The 13,660-nt window shown below is 45.8% G+C and overlaps 1 non-coding gene and 1 pseudogene across 1 annotated transcript; one reads left to right on the top strand and one right to left on the bottom strand.

Moving 5' to 3' along the window:
• Window positions 1-3,716: 3,716 nt before the first annotated feature.
• Window positions 3,717-4,670, bottom strand: LOC147994911 (S-formylglutathione hydrolase pseudogene; annotated as a pseudogene).
• A 4,043-nt stretch (window positions 4,671-8,713) lies between these two features.
• Window positions 8,714-8,819, top strand: LOC147994910 (U6 spliceosomal RNA). Its single transcript, XR_015687296.1, has one exon. It is a non-coding gene; the product is annotated as a U6 spliceosomal RNA (small nuclear RNA).
• Window positions 8,820-13,660: the final 4,841 nt, after the last annotated feature.

Raw genomic sequence — 13,660 nt, 5'->3', positions numbered from 1 at the left:
TATGTTGTTTATATAAAACAAGAAACACAGATAAAGCACTTTTTCTGCATGGGAGGCTTGATGTTATCTCAGGGGACAGCATTTGCACAGCAGGGTCATAAGCTGCACTTAATCCTTTTTCTTGGAGAACACTGTTTCCCACTCTGGTACATAAAGTGAGTGCCGTGCAGTATAACCCCCGCTGCACAAGCCCCAGGGAACACAGCATTTATTATCTTAACTGTGCGTGCAGCCAGGTCTGAAGCTCTGAGAATATTCACATTGTGAAATAGATTCCCAGGACACTTTCATCTTGCAAAGCTAAGACTCTGTACCCATTAAACACCTCCTTGTTCCATTGCCCAGTTTCTGATAACTATCTTTCTTTCTGTTTCTTTGAATTTGTGGGGGGTTTGTTCTTGTTTTTTAGTACTGGGGATTGCTCTGTCAGCTTTGGTATATTGTTTTTGAGTAGGCTCCAATGTAGACCAGGCTGTCCTCAAACTTGACACCTAGCTGGAGATGACTTTGAGCTTTTGATCCCCTGGCCTCCACCTCCTGTGTGCTGAGATTAGAGGCCTGCGACTCACTGCCCGGTTGATGTGGTGCTGGAGACTGAACACGTGACTTTGTTCAAGTCCAGCGGTCTACCCACTGAGCTGCACTCCCAACCCCATGTCTCTGAATTTGACAATTTTGGATGCTGCATAGAAATAAGTGCTAAATGTGAGGTTTACTTCTTCCTATGAGCTTGCTTCTCTCAGCTTGACGTCCTGGTGTCCGTTTATCCATTAGCATGTATTAAAGTTTTTCTCCTTCCTTAGGAAGGCTGAAGAACATTCCTCTGCATGTACACCATGTTTACATTATCCACCCACTCATTGATTGGCACCTGTTGCTGTCACCTTTGGCCAGTGCACACATGCTGCTTTGAATTTGGGAGTGCAAAAGCTCACTTAGCTTTTGGTCTTCAGCTGTGCCAGCAGTGGGATTGCTGGCTTGTGTGCTCTCTCGGTTGAATCTTTTAAAGAAACTTCCTTATTTGCTTTGAATACCTTCCCACCAGTGTTCTAGAAATCCAGGTTTTCTATGTCACAAAACCACCACGTTGTTTATCATTTATTTGTGTGTGTGTGTTTTGTGTGAGTGTATGTGTGTGTGTTCTGTTTGTGTGTGTGGTGTGTGTGTTTGTGTGTGTTGTGTGTGTGTATTGTGCGTGTGTTTGTGTGTGTATGTGTGTGTTGTGTTTGTATGTGTTGTGTGTGTATTGTGTTTGTGTGTGTGTATGTGTGTGTTGTGTGTGTGTATGTGTGTGTGTTGTGTTTGTGTGTGTTGTGTGTGTGTATTGTGTTTGTGTGTGTTGTGTGTGTTTGTGTGTGTTGTGTGTGTATTGTGTGTGTGTTTGTGTGTGTATGTGTGTGTTGTTTGTATGTGTTGTGTGTGTATTGTGTTTGTGTGTGTTGTGTGTGTATTGTGTTTGTGTGTGTTGTGTGTGTATTGTGTTTGTGTGTGTTGTGTGTGTATTGTGTTTGTGTGTGTTGTGTGTGTGTTGTGTGGGTATATTGTGTGTGTGTTTGTGTGTGTGTATTGTGCATGTGCTTGTGTGTATATGTGTGTTGTGTGGTTGTGTGTTGTTTGTGTGTGTGAATGAGTTTTGTCAGAAATACAGGTGGACACATTTGCATCTTTCATGTCAGATTCCTTGGAGAGCAATAAATTAATAAACCACATTCATTTTATGTAGTATCATTGACTATTTTATATTTTTGAGACAATATCACACCATGGAACCCAGGATGCCCCTGGCCTTTTTTTTTATTGTTATTTTGTGCACATATATGAATGTGTACCACATTTTGGCGTGGCCAGGAGAGGGCATTGGCTTCCCAAGAACTGGAGTTAGGAGTGATTTATGCGCCTCTATGTGAATGCTGTGATCTAAGACTTGGGCTCCCTACAAGAGCAGCCAGTGCTCTTAACTACGGAGCCACCTCTCCAGCCCTGACCCTGGACTTGTGATCATCTTGGTTCAGTTTCCTGAATACTGAGATAACAGGAATGTGGTGGGAACCACACTGGGGTCCTCTGCAAGAACAAGTACCCTTAACTCCTGAGCTATTCCTCCAGGTCCATGTCTGCCTTTTTGCATTGGTTTGGGGGACTTGAACCCAGATCCTCATGCTTGGTCAGCAAGCACTCTGCCCACTGAGCCATCTCCCCAGCTCATTATGTGTTAGATTTCTCAAAAAGTAAAGCATTTCTCACAGTTATTTAGTTTTGTTTAACATTACCGGATTTATAATTGTTACACTGTTTGCTTGCTTGCTTTGGGTTTTCAAGACAGGGTTTCTCTGTGTGGTCCTGGAACTCACTCTGTAGATCAAGCTTCCTCAAACTCAGGGATCCACCTGCCTCTGCATCCTGAATGCTGGGATTAAAGTCGAGTGCCACCACACCTGACCATTATGTGGTTTTGATACATGCATATGTGTGTGTGTGTGTGTGTGTGTGTGTGTGTGCATGTGTGCATGTGTGCATGTGTTCCTCATTTAAATTGTGCATTCCTAGGTGGTGACATTTTATTCATGTACATGTTCCTATATCCACCTAGGCCTCATGGTTTGTGCTGGGCAGGCAGTGTCTGACTTACCTGCCTCAACATTTGCTCTGGAAACGGAGTAAACTGAGTCTTTCTAAAGTGGGGTATTAAGGGCAAGGGGATTTCTGGAAGCTACTGTTCTGTCATATGGCCCAAGGAGGGGCAGGACACGGGCAGATCTCAGAGTGGCACCTCTCTCTATCTGGTCCAGGTGGCTTCCCTGGCTAGAGTTCTCAGCATGCTGTAGTAGAAACTGCGAACAGCCATTCTTGTCTTGCTCTAACTCTTCAGGCGAAAGCAGTCAGTATTTTGTATTAAACATGAATCATGGGGTTGGGGATTTAGCTCAGTGGTAGAGCGCTTGCCTAGGAAGCGCAAGGCCCTGGGTTCGGTCCCCAGCTCCGAAAAAAAGAAGCAAAAAAAAAACAAAAAAAAAAACAAAAAAAAAAAAAACATGAATCATTTCTGTTTCTGATTTTTCAGATGCTCTTGATTAAGACGAGGACATACTCTTATATTCCTAGTTTGCTGAGTGTTCCTGTGGGCAGCATGTGGCCCCATGTACATCTGTGTAGTATCTGGAAGCTGCCGGATATGGTCCTTTATCCCCCCCTCCCCCCTCAGGTTTTCCTTTTGAGTCTGGCTAATGACAGTGAGGACACGGGTGAAGGATTTGCGTACGACTTGCATCTTGGAGAGCTTGGACACAGTGCCACCTGTCACTTTGGTGACACCTTCAGATTGTCCAGTTGTTTCAGCAGCTCCTCCTTTTTTTTTTTTAGATTTATTTATTTATTTATTTATTTATTTATTTATTTATTTATTTATTATAAGTACACTAAGTACACTGTAGCTGTCTTCAGACACATCAGAAGAGGGCATCAGATCTCATTACATGATGGTTGTGAGCCACCATGTGGTTGCTGGGATTTGAACTCAGCACCTCTGGAAGAGCAGTCAGTGCTCTTAACCACTGAGCCATCTCTCCAGCCTGTAGCTCCTCCTTCTTGTTTCGCAGGTCCCGAGCCTTAATTTTGGCCATTGCTGTGTTGTTCACGGCTGAGGCCGCCTGGTTCTCGAGTGCAATTCAACTTCTATAATCCTGACACTGTTCTCTTGTATGAAGTTTTTCATGCATTCAGGTATTTAACATGATGAAGGTTGCAATGAAGTTGTAGCTGTGATGATAATTCTCGTGTAGCCTAAAAGCAACAGGGATTTTCTTTTCTGTGCAGGAAGCAGCGAAGTTATCAGGAAGTAACTGCCAATTTGGAATAAAAAAAAAACCTTTCCATCTTTTCCTTTTTTTTTTTTAAGATTTATTCATTTATTATATATAAGTACACTGTAGCTGTCTTCAGACACACCAGAAGAGGGCATCAGATCTCTTTACAGATGGTTGTGAGCCACCATGTGGTTGCTGGGAATTGAACTCAGGACCTCTGGAAGAGTAGTCGGGTGCTCTTAACCACTGAGCCATCTCTCCAGCCCCCATCTTTTCCTTGATCAATTAATATAATCAATCTAGAATCCCGAATGGGACTTTGAGAGACAGGTCATATCAGATTTCTTCCATTTACTTTGATCTGGTCCCAACTATGTATTAAAAGTTATTTTATCCCAAGAACAGAGCACTGGGTTGCAAATTGGAGCAAATGCTGACACAGATTTATATTTTTCCAGGATTTTTCAAACCACAAACTGGTACTCCAGGGCCACCCATGGAGTGACCAAAAATAGACATTCCCTATGGGTCCACTGGGAAATCCTATTTATGAACTGTGGAAGCTCCTCTGTTATGTAAGAGTGCATTCCGTAATTAGTTTTCTAGGGATCCTCAGTGGCGTTCACATAAAACCCAGCACCAGTGCCCAAGTCTCCGCCATCGTTTTCTTCTCCTTTCCAGCCTGGGGCTGGTATCTCTGGAGCAATGAAGGCAAACAAGGCCGAGTTCTAAGGCAGCTTGCTGATAGCCAGACTTTGATAGGAGATTTTGTTCTGTGGAGGTTAAACCAGGTAGCCCGTAGGTGCAGACACTTCCCGCTCTCTGGCTGTGGTGGTAGATAGACAAGTCAGTTTTACATTTTAACATAGTGGTGTCATGTTTGAACTTTCCAGAGCTCTTGGAGGCACCAGTGATGTAAAGGACATTCTTCTCCCATCAGTCTACTCTACCCACCCCACATCTGCAGCACAGGGCAGCGGATCTCCATGAAGGACAGCAGCTCCCTGTGTTCAGCTTTTTTTTTTTTTTTTTTTCCTTGTGGCGAGTTCTTTTTCTTTTTTCTTTTTTTTTTATTAGATATATTTCTTTACTTACATTTCAAATGTTATTCCCCTTCCTGGTTTCCTGTCCATAAGCCCTCCCCCTCCCTCCCCCATATGGGTGTTCCTCCTATTCATCCCCTTACTGCCCCCTACCCCATATTCCTCTGCTCTGGGCGTCCAACCTTGGCAGGACCAAGGGCTTCCCCTTCCCCTGGTGCCCCAACAAGGCTGTTCTCTGCTACACATGCAGTTGGAGCCCTGGGTCAGTCCATGTATAGTCTTTTGGTTGTGCTCAGCTTTTTACATGGGTGCTGGGGGTCCGAACTCACGCTCGCTTACACGGCAGGCAAGTCACCCACTGCACCATGTCCTCCAGCTCCTGTCCCCAGACTCTAAACCTTTTTCCTTTGTAATAGAATTGCTTTTACGATAAAAGAAGAAAATTGATCCCTTACACACACTACCAGATCTACATTGCTGGCTGCCTCAATCAAATAGGGCTATGACTAGGTCTCACAGTTAGACCCTTGGTAATCTTGAGGAAGGACTCTGAGATCCTTCAAGCGTAAGTGTTCATGACTTTGTCTTGGGACCCTTAGCTGGGAGTGCGATGTATGTGCCTCACTGGATTCCTTACATTAGCCCACCTCCCCTACACCCAGCCCTGGGTGCACCAACCCCTGCCCTCATGCCTCCCTCGCACAAGTCTCTGCTCAGTCTTGGCTTCTTAACCACCAGTCTCTCCTTGTCTAGCAACTGTGCTCGCATTCCTTTCACTTTAACCTTTCCCACTCCCCACCTCCTTTGCATGTAGAGCACGGTTCTGTACCTCCTCTTTACCTGGATGTAATTTCTCCATACACTAACTTGGGAATCAGTTTCTTTCTTTCTTTCTTTTTCTTTCTTTCTTTCTTTCTTTCTTTCTTTCTTTCTTTCTTTCTTTCTTTCTTTCTTTCTTTCTTTCTTTCTGAGTTTCACTGTGTAGCCCTGGACTGTCTAGAACTGGCTGGGTAGATGAGGCTGGCCTTGAATTCACAGAGATCCACCTGCTTTTGCTTCCAGAATAAATGGGATTAAAGGCACGAGCCAATTTTTTTTTGATAATACATATATGCAATGTATCTTTTTATAGTCACCCAGACTCCATTTTCTTGGATACCCCCAACACCAGCTCCTTCAAACTTCAATCTCCTCCTCTTCTTCCTCCTCCTCCTCCTCTTCCTCCTCCTCCTCTTCCTCTTCCTCCTCCTCTTCCTCCTCCTCCTTTACACAAGTTCCATTAGTACTTCTTGAACACTCATGGACAACTTACCAGGGATCACATCTCCAAAGAAAAGTAACTCCCTCTCCCCAGAAGCCATCAAATGCAAGTAGCTACTCAGCTAGAGGTGGGACCTCACGGGCCTGTCCATCATGGTGCTGGAATCATTGACTGACTTGATGTGGAGCGGCTGGGCTCATGAGTGTAATAGGTACATCATGCACAGAAGACAACAATTCTCAGCACCCTCCCATCCTCCGGCTCTTACTCGCTCCACTCCCTACTCCATGATATGTCCTGCCTGGGCCTAGCGAGGACTGAGAGTGATGGCTCATTTGTGGCTGAGCACTCAACAGTTGCTTATTCTCAGCTTGACCAGTCAGGAGTCTCTGCGTTGACTGGTTCCCACTGGAAAAGGAAGCTTCTCTGACCAAGACTGGAAGAGGTGCTAATCTTAAGGCCTGAACAGATACTTAGAAGGCAGTTGGGTGGCATGCTCACTCAACACGGCAACAGTAGTAGGGTCCCCAGTGGCCGAGGACCTCCTTAACCACAGCTTTTGACCAGCTACAGAGCTAGGCACGAGTTCCCGCCCGAGGACATCCTGGGATGTTCCTATCCTGGAATGTAATCAGACAGTTGTGTAGCCCTGCACTATGTCATGAACTGTGTTGCCCGCTGACACACCTTGCCTGGCAAGTTAGTATTATAGCATGCTGGGTCTACTGCTGGGTAAACCCACTGATGATGGGTTTCTTCTCTTACAGCAGCCTGCAAAGTACCCTTTGCATTACAAAAGGTAACCAGCAGACCGGAAATTCCAGGTCCAGATCCCTTTCTTTACATCCTATAACCAAAGTATGTTGTGTCTTTGGCCATAGGGTCTTATCATCTGATGGCTGTGGCAGGTAGATGGCACTTGGGAATTTCTTTTCCTTTTTCTTTTTCTTTTCTTTCTTTTCGAGACTGGGCTTCTCTGTGTAGCCCTGGTTGTCCCAGAACTTGCTTTGTAGACCAGGCTGGCCTCGAACTCACATAGATTCACCTGCCTCTGCCTTCTGAGTGCTGGGACTAAAGGCGTATACCACCACAACTGGTGAGAATTTCTTATATAAGAAGTTCAGGCACAATTGAAAACCTCCCCTTGTGCCTCAAAACCAAAACAAAACAGAGCCCAACCTTCCTAGGCTGGGGATGTAACCCAGTTGAGAGAGTGCTTGTGTACCATGCACAAAGCCCTGGATTTGATCCTGGGCACTGTAAAACCAGGGAATTGTGGTCCACACCTATAGTCCCAGCACCTGGGAGGTGAAGGCAAGAAAGTGAGAAATTCAAAATCATTCTAAATTCAAAGATATTCTTGGCTACAGAATAACTTCAAAGCCTGAAGTCATTCTGGCTTTGTGATACACTCTGAGCTGTGTGATACAGACAGACAGACAGACAGACAGACAGACAGACACATACACACACAGAGAGAAAGAGGAGAGGAGAGGAGAGGAGAGAGAGAGAGAGAGAGAGAGAGAGAGAGAGAGAGAGAGAGAGAGAGATTGAGATTTTCTTTCCCTTTGTGAAGTGGCTAATGTGTAGCTTGACATCATCCAGATACACATTCCAGATACAATCTAAACTAGGAAGCTGGGGTTTGTCTTCCTCTGTTTTCGAAAGCCAGCATTTCCCCTTCATTAAGGAATTCAAAGGACATCTCTATCGCCCTAATCACCTGCTGCACGCACGAGAACGTCCTCTATCTGATAGTCGGTGTGTGCGTGGACTGATGAGAGCCCTGCTCTAACCCAGTTACAGCCTGGCCAGGCTCCACTGCTGTGCCTGCTGTGGGGCCCTGCTGATTGTATCGGGACACTAGCATAGCAAATAACAGAGGAGGACCTGCTGAAACCCACGATTTACCATCTAATGAGGGGGCCCAAAAGGAGACTGTTCCCAACCATTAACTGTGACAGACTGTGTGGGAGGTAACACAAGGTGCTGCGGGTAACCCTGCTCTCTTTCAGTGTAGCTAGCTGAAGCCATGCACAAGTGTCAAATCTGGACCCTTGAGTCAGGCAGGCCAAGATGTCTTGACTGTACGAGAACACTCAATCCTTTCCTGATATTGACAATAAGCATCAGGCTCTTTTCATGCAACCCCAAAAACTTACTAGGCACCCTGACCAAACTCCTGCCATCTTGTTGCCAGATCCCAGCCTGGGCCTTTGACTTCTGGGCAGAGACAATCACCTCACTGGCAGTCTGGGCTAGTTCTACAAGAGCCCCAACTTTCCCTGCCTGAGGTTACTTGGTTGACTCACAGCCATAGCTTTATGGTGGCAGGGCATGGGCTTTTGGTGTTTGCAGAAGTGAGTTTCAGAGAGGCCATAGAATCCGAGTCCCCTGTTTCCACACTGAAACATGGGATTTGAACAACCTGAACCTGTGTTTCTAGGCCATGGTCACTCGTTTGTCTCCACTTTAAGCTCTGTTTCCTTGTTTTGCATTGGAACTAGCCAGCTCCGGTTTAGCCCCATTGCCAATAACTTTGTAGATCAGTTCAAACTCGGAATCTGTGAGGCTCTTATTTGGAGGCTTTGGGAAAGGTATTGTGAGTGTTCATTTCAGCAGCACACACACTAAGACTGGGTCAATACGGAGAGGGTAAGCAAGGCCCGTGCGCAAGAATGGCGCAAAAATCATGAAGCCTTGTAGACACTTGTAGAAGAAATACACACACACACACACACACACACACACACACACACACACACACACACACACACACACACACAATAGAAGTAAGCTAGTTCCTGTGTTCATTACTAAAAACATTTTTAATACAGGGTCTCACTGTGTGTTCTGGGTCACCTGGAAGTTGCAGTATAGATCAGGCTGGCCTCCAACTCACAGACATCTACCTGCCTCTGCTCCCTGAGTTCAAGGTGGGGCGGGGGTTAAAGGCATGAATCACCATGCTGGCCAGTTCCTACATTTCAGTTTAAATTTTGCTTGAAACTTAAGCTTCGCTTAATCATTAAGCCTTGTGGTGAAAACAGACCCTTTGGAAAAGAGAGCTCAGCTGCAGAATCCTCTGCACAGCCGTTCCGAAGACATCTAATTGCCACTCTCCGTACTGCCAAGCCCACTTATCTGAGGCGTGTGGTGTGCTGCCCTTTTTCTATGAGTCACACTCTCTAAACATCCTGCTTAAGTGTGAACCGTGCACTCTCCTTGTCTCCACTTAATAAGCCTGTCCACCTTGCTTCACTCTCCTGCTTTGAACTTCTTTTCTGCTGACAGTGCTACACAGTGTAGAGCCTCGGTCATTCTGTTCCTAACTCAGGGGAGTCCCAACAAGTTAGAGCTGGTCAGCCATCCTCTCCCCCCACAATTAAATAAAAATGTAGCCATGAACTACGGACAGGGAATTTGGTCAGCGGAGCCACACCAGAATCAAGTGGGATGGAGCAGTCTAGCCATGTCTTCAAGGGTATTGATATGAGGTCCAAGGTTGTGGAGAGAAGAGGGCAGGAAGTGTTTGTGGCCAAGCAGCCATGCCCAAGCTGTGGCCTGGCTGATCATTGTGTCGGCTCTGTTAATACGAATGTTGACAGGACAGCCACAGCAGGGCAGGGGGCAGATCTGTGTCTGACGCTGAGGAAATGCTGGCATGCAAGAGGGATGTCTACAGATTCTGTTTGCTTTTCATGTGTTTGTCCATCAGTCCTGTGATCCTGGCAGTTCAGGTTCTACAAGCCCAGATTCTGCAGAGATGGCCCCTTCAGAAGCCACTTTCCCTAAGAAGCACTGACTCCTCCCTTGGGTCAGCTAAAGCCGACTGGAAGCCACCATCTCTGCCCTTATTTTGTGTGACTCCTTTCCCCTGGGGCACCTGCTTGCCTCTGCAGGTCTACATAGTCGCATATGACTCTTGGAGTGTCTGTCCAGCACAACTCAGTCCCCTTTAGTGCTGAAGATGTAGAGAGAAGTCACTGACCTAAACATGCAGCTACTGTGGACTCCAGAGAGAACATAACCTTGCAGTATACACGCCCTGCCCCCAGAGAAGGGTTCTCACTTGTGATGGGTAGGCTAGGAGCACCCTGGAGCAGAAGTGAGCATCTTCTAGAAACTAGACTGGACCCCTCAAGGAATGGTGCTGATAGGAATTCTTTGGACCTCTTGCTCCTTACCCTAATGCTTCCTCTGTTAAAGCTCATACCAGTATCTCAAAGACGGACTTGAGGGCTACTGAGTCTCTTTATCTGTCCCTCTTCACAGTGTGACAATCTGACCATACTGAATCAATCCCCTCTTTTCTTTTACCACTACTTAGCTACTGAATTGGTATACCGCCTAGTTGCTGTGTTTTTATAACCCAGAGTTTTACCTAAAAACTCTGTTTACACTGATTATGGGGTGTCTTTGCTTAATTCTCTTGTTGCTGTGACAAAAATGCCTGAGAAAAGCAACTTAAAGGTGGAGATGCTTTGACTCACAGTCTAGAGGTACACAGTCTGAAGGTACACAGTCTGAAGGTACACAGTCTGAAGGTACACAGTCAGAGGTACACAGTCTGAAGGTACACAGTCAGAGGTACACAGTCTGAAGGCACACAGTCAGAGATACACAGTCTGAAGGTACACAGTCAGAGTTACACAGTCTGAAGGTACAGAGTCAGAGGTACACAGTCTGAAGGTACACAGTCAGAGGTACACAGTCTGAAGGCACACAGTCAGAGATCCACAGTCTGAAGGTACACAGTCAGAGTTGTACAGTCTGAAGGTACACAGTCAGAGTTGCACAGTCTGAAGGTACACAGTCAGAGTTGCACAGTCTGAAGATACACAGTCAGAGGTACACAGTCTGAAGGCACACAGTCAGAGGTACACAGTCTGAAGGTACACAGTCTAATGTGCATAGTCTGGATGTAAACAGTCCAAAGGCACAAAGTCTGAAAGTACACAGTCTGAGGTAGACAGATTGAAGGTTCACAGCTGAAGCTATACAGTCTAAGGTGCACAGTCTGAAGGCACACAGTCTGAAGGTACAAAGTCTGAAGGTGCAATCCATCACAGTGTCAAAGTAATGGTGGTAGGAGTGTGAGGTAGTCATGCTGCAACTGCAGTCAGGAGGCAGAGAAATGAATGCTGGTGTTTAGCTCTCCACCTCCTCCTTCTCGTTGTTTCTGGGACAGGATCTCACCAGGTAGCCCTAGATGGCCTGGAAATCATTATATAGACCAGGCTGGACTCGGATTCAAAGAGATTCACTTGCTTTTGTCTCCTGAGTCTGTAATTTAAGGCATGTGCCACCATGCCCAACACCTTCTCCTTAAAATAAAAATATTATAGGGCATAGAAGTAAGAGTGCCTGCTCCTTCCAGAGGACCCATGTTGCATTTCCAGCACACCTGCTTTGGAGAGTGACCTCAGGTTCAGGCTTGGCAGCAAGTGCCTTAGTCCACTGAGGCATCTTGACAACACACTTCCTCCTTTCTCTTCGGCCTATGGGACGCTGCTGTCCACATTTGCCCACATTTAGGCTGGACATTTTCACCTCAAATAATCCAAGTAGAAACTGCATCACAGACATGCCCAGAGATTTATCTCCTGGCGACTTTAGATCCTGCTAAGTTGATAGTCAATTAAGCATCACCTGGTAAAGTGGGACTTCCTTTCCATGGTGGGGTGATTGTCCTTACTGATGGGAACAGTCTTATCAAGGAGTGATCTGTCTGAGCTTGGAGAGTTTAATACCTGAAGATTTCCTGCCCACTGTTCTTAGACAGAACCAGGTCAAGCTGGCAGTCACCACATGTCAGAGACACCTTAGCCACTTACCTTGCAGTCTAAAGCCTCAAAGGGGAGAATTATTAGCTTTGCACAGACACTCCTTACATGAGCAATACACTTGTGCACAGAGCTGAGCAAAAACCTGACCCAAAGTTAAAGGCACACAGACAGACAAAATGAAGGCAGAGGCTCCTTTGGTTCCCCCTTGGCCATCTGCTGGCCTGAGTCATTGGTTTTCAGCAAACACGGATTTTTAAATCCCTGTTATAACACCAGTTATAACAGGTCAGAGAGTTTCTTGTCTGTTGTAACCTGGAATTTAACTTCAGCCTAAACTTGATGGAGGATGTTGTCTCTCCCAGGAGATTCTTTGAACACTTCTTTCTTTCTTTTCTTTCTTTCTCTCTTTTTCTTTCTTTCTCTCTTTCTCTTTCTTTCTTTCTTTCTTTCTTTCTTTCTTTCCTTTCTTTCTCTCTTTCTTTCTTTCTGACAGGATCTTACATTTTATACAGCTTATAAGTTGATTTTAAACTCACTTTGTAGTCAAGACTGGCCTTGAATTCCTAATCCTCCAGCCTTCTTCCTTCAAGTGTTGGAATGACAGGCATATGCACTTGGCTGGCCTTGACCTCTTGGTTCTCCTACCTCAGCCCTCCCAGCTAGCTGGCATTGCAGGCCTGTGTCACCTGGCCTGGAAATCCTTGCTGTCTTCCTAGAGAAGAGACATTGAGTTCTCACATACACTTGAGGCAATTGACCTGGGTGCAAGTCCTTGAGGATCAACAGGACCAGAATGTTCCACACACAACTGGTTAGAAAACAGAAACTGACAACCTTGATGGTTTCCTCCATCCTGTGGTGCATGGGCTGGGCCTTGCAGTCCTCACAGCACAGATCTGAGGACAGAAATAGGTGGCCACCAGGTTCTTCTGTCCTAGTAGCTGCTTGAAATTCCTCTCCACAGCAGGTGGCCCAGCCTGAGCTTACATTTCCCATGTCCCAACCCTAAGCTGCCATGAGGTTGATAGCTTGGATAGCAAATTACATGAAGTGTTTTCATTTTATTTTAATTTTTATTTATTTCCTTCTTAGTGAGGGTTTCACTTTATAGCCCTGGCAGGCATGGAACTCAGTACATCATAGTCCAGGCTGGCTTCAAATTCATTATATCATAATTCAGGCTGGTCTCAAACTCATTATATCATAGCCCAGGCTGACCTTGAACTCGTAGCACAATCTTCCTGTCCTCACCACCTGAGAGCTAGGGTTGCAGGTGTGACACCGAGGTGGAGGAATTACTTCCTTCTCGTGATGAGCTTGCTTATGTGCACAGTTCTCTGAGGACAAGCCACAGACGCTGCTGTGGGCTAATTTAAGAGAATGGACATGATGGGACAGCCATGGCTGCCACGGGGTGAGGCCTAGATCCGAACAGACGGAGACAGAAGTTGGAAGGAGTATGAACTCTCTGTCTTGTTTGTGGCGTCTTTTTGAAGGAGGGTCTGCCTCAGCCTCCTGAGCAATGGGCTACAGGTGTATGCCACCACGAGTTGTGTGGTCACTGGGGGACTTGCAAGAAATTACCCTTTCCAATGAAGCCTGGATCTCGGTTGTTGAGAAATGTGAGAAGAACCAACAGGAAACGTGGGGAATCCTTTTGGCCTAGGTAGAAGGACAGAATATTAAGCCTATACTGAGAGGCTGAATCTTTTAAATTCAGACCCCATTTTTTTTTTTTTTTGAGAACTTGACCTAAATTTGAAT

This window comes from Rattus norvegicus, chromosome 4 (assembly GCF_021556685.1).
Source record: "Rattus norvegicus strain SHRSP/BbbUtx chromosome 4, alternate assembly SHRSP_T2T, whole genome shotgun sequence".
Taxonomy (NCBI): Eukaryota; Metazoa; Chordata; class Mammalia; order Rodentia; family Muridae; genus Rattus; species Rattus norvegicus.
This window is presented reverse-complemented; position numbering and strand designations above follow the sequence as displayed.